Source organism: Chenopodium quinoa, unplaced genomic scaffold, assembly GCF_001683475.1.
Source record: "Chenopodium quinoa cultivar QQ74 unplaced genomic scaffold, ASM168347v1, whole genome shotgun sequence".
Lineage (NCBI taxonomy): Eukaryota > Viridiplantae > Streptophyta > Magnoliopsida > Caryophyllales > Amaranthaceae > Chenopodium > Chenopodium quinoa.
The window spans coordinates 2,311,202-2,314,799 of NW_018742651.1; the positions used below are offsets into that span (position 1 = coordinate 2,311,202).

Consider the following 3,598-nt stretch of genomic DNA (forward strand, 5'->3'; position numbering starts at 1 on the left):
AGTAGATTATATTATGTGTTAGGAATAGAGATATGAGATATCGGAAAATATATGTGTGATATATTTTCCGTAAATATTATTAGGAGAATAATATATTTAGGTTTATTTGTGTTAAGATATTATTAAGTGAATATATCTTTAGGATATGTGGTTATGATTGTATATCCTCTAGGAAGATTGTTTCCTATCTTATGATGTTAGGTTTTATATAAATATTTTACCTATTGATCAATAATAAGTAAGCCATTCCATTCTATTTTCTCTTTCCCCCAAAATTTTCATGGTATCAAGAGCTGATTAGGTCGTAGGAGTATTTACTAACAATTTCCTTGCCGGTGGGTTAGAAAATTAAATCCAGCGGCGAGATTCCCATTTTTTTTTGGTATACGTAATTAATTAATCACATACATATTATAATGGTAATGGTATGTCCGTGATTTTTTTTCTGTGAGTGGACTTCATCTACTATTACATATAATATGGAGATGAAGAGAAGGCGTTATATTGGGGGGTGTTAAATACCGCCAACAATATTTATCAAAACCGCCAACATTTAAGGTGAATGGACACCAATGCCTTTACTATATTCCCACCTCCATCTTCCTCTTTCTCTTTTATTGTTTCTCTCTCATTAGGGGCGCAAGTGAACCACCACTTCCCAACCACAACAGCGGCTGTACGTCGGAGGTGAAGGGAAGCAGCGATTATTTGCCGAAGGTAGAAGGATAGCGGCAGCAAGGATTGGAGGTGATTAAATGGCATCATGGTGGTCGGAAATACCAGTTTGTCATCTCACTCGATTTTTTTTAACAATCTCCGGCGACCAACACAACCGGTCACCCGGGAGAGTAACCGAATTCCAGAGTCGATTGACCATGGTAACCGGCGTTCGAAACCGGTTACCGTCATGGGTGACCGGTTTTGCACGCCGGTTACCATGGTCAACCGACTTTGGAAACCGGTTACCGTCTCGGGTGACCGGTTTTGCGTGTCGGTTGTGCTGGTTGCTGAATTTAAAAGGAAACCACCACCTTCCTACCGACGAGAGTAGGTGGTGGGTTGTTTCTTCAATGGTTGTTGTTGCTGGTTCTTTGGGAATTTCGGCACAAAAAAAAATTAAACAACAAAACTGGTACCTCTTGGAGGTTGCGGGCAGTGATGGTGGTGGTTGTGGTCATGGTGGCATGGTGGTGGTTGTGGAGGCGTGAGTGGTGGTGGCAATGATGGTTGCTTTTGTGGTGGTTGACGGTTGAGTTTGAGGATTGATGCACTTAAGAGAGAGAAAGCAAAGTGGGGATGAGTAAGCGTAGTTTTGTCCCTTCATCACTTTTGTTGGCGGTTTGATAAAAAATGTTGGCGGTATTTAGCAATTCACGTTATATTTGACGCAATAAACAATAAAATAAAAAAAAAAGGTCAACATAGGGCACTTAAAAAACGAAAGAAAAAAAAAGAGTAAGTAATAAGGTACTTTTTTGACAAAAATCAACAAGATAGGTGATCTAAACATACCCTTATTAAGACATGTATGAACTTATAATTATTAATTTTCTATATTATTTTTAGGTCATACAGTGGGCAAAATAGAGATTCCAATAATTGATCTTCATGACGAAAATAATTCAACCCATCACATTATGAAGGCTACCCAAGATTTGGGATTATTTCAGGTTCATACTTCATGATATTTATTTTGTAACAATTGTAAATAAAGCTACATCACTATATATGTTATTATTTTTTTCATTAGCAATTTGATAATAAGGTTAATTTATATATTTTTCTTTTCTCAAAATAGGTGATAAACCATGGAATTTCTATCGAGTTAATGAATGATGCAATGAAAGTGTTCAAGGAAGTATTTGATTTGCCTCCAGAAGAAAGATCGAAAATAAACATGAAAGAGGATTTAAAAAATATATGCAGAATTTATTCGAGTAGCTTCAACTATAATACCGAGGAGTTTCACTTTTGGAGGGATGTTTTGAGGCACAATTGTAACCCTTTGGAGGAATGAATCAAATATTGGCCTCAAAATCCCAAAAATTATAGGTAATCAATCAAATTACTCAGTAAAGATAAATTTTAACACGTAATAAATATTACATGAACTGAGATGTGACATATAATGACATGTTGGCTTGTCTTTACACCGCTCATTTATTTAACATATACGCTCGAATGAAATTAGACTTATTGGCTTGTTTTAAAAGTGCAATTACCTACATCTCAACACTAAAATAATAAAATTTACCCATTGAATACACTAGTCATTTAGACTTAGTATGTACAACTTTAATTTAACAGTCATTTTTACATTGTGCTCATGCTAAAATATTCAGGGAGATAGTCGGAGCTTATGTTGTTGCATTGAAGGGCATGGGAATGAAGATCTTAGAGCATATATCCCAAGAGCTTGGGTTAGAAAAAGCTTATTTTGCAAATGAACTAACTGAAGACAACATCTTAACTATAAATCACTATCCTAAATGCCTTGATCCAAGTTTGACCATGGGACTAACCAAGCACAAAGATCCGACCCTTATAAATATAGTTCATGCACCTGCCAATGTTCCGGGGCTACAACTCTTTAAGGATGGTCAATGGTTTGGTTTTGAGCCGGCTCCTAATGCATTTCTAGTCTTTGTGGGAAATCAACTTGAGGTAATAAATGTTGTTCTAAATGATACTGTACAATTTTTACATTGTTCTACATATAAACTAGTACAATATATCTATGTACCTAGGTTTTCATAATATCTGTATTATATTCCTCGTACCAAACACCTTGTAAGATTTTTAATTTATAAGTACATACATTACATTGGAGATTATTAAATAAAGTGCACCTTGGGGCAGGTTGTAAGCAATGGGAAAATTAAAGGGGTGGTGCATCGAGTCGTGAAAAACTCAATTGACGCACGAACAACTGCAGTGTTCTTTGTTAGTCCATCAATGGAGTGCATTATTGAGCCAGCTAAAGTTCTTGTAGAAGCAGAAGATTGTGGTCCACTCTATAAGACATTTCGATACAAGGAATATTTTGACGTCCATGTTGGCCATACTGACGGGGATAAAGATTCTATACTTGAAACTTATAACTTTAAGATAAAGTAATAAATATCAATGCTAAACTTATACCCCTCCATCACAAAATATAGTTTATTATACCTATTTTGACTATTTTATTGTCGCGTAAAATATGATAAATAAAGTTAGAATTATATAGAAATAGAGGGAGTACATCGTTTCTAGCTTCTTAACCGTAGAGTACTTTGTATTATTTTGCGGTTGTTAGTTATTGTTATACATTATATTGTTATGATTGATGTCAATAAGTGTGGTGACATGAAACTATGTTTATTAAAATTAAAATTCAGGAGTTTTTTTTTTAAATATTTTTTATGAGTAGTACATGGTACAACCCTTGGTCATCCCATTTTCAACTTTTTAATCAAGTCAAATATAAATGATAGCTAGCTATTCAGGTATTAAGGGCTAAATTTATTGTAATTGGTTGATTATATATTGCCTCTATTTCTAAATTAATTTAATAGATTAAAAATATTTACGAGTATTACAGTTCATACTAAAATTG

The 3,598-nt window shown here is 34.4% G+C and overlaps 1 pseudogene; it reads left to right on the top strand.

Annotated features, from left to right (window-relative positions):
• Nucleotides 1–1,553: 1,553 nt before the first annotated feature.
• LOC110722026 lies at nt 1,554–3,117 on the top strand (annotated as a pseudogene).
• The last annotated feature ends 481 nt before the right edge of the window (nt 3,118–3,598 follow it).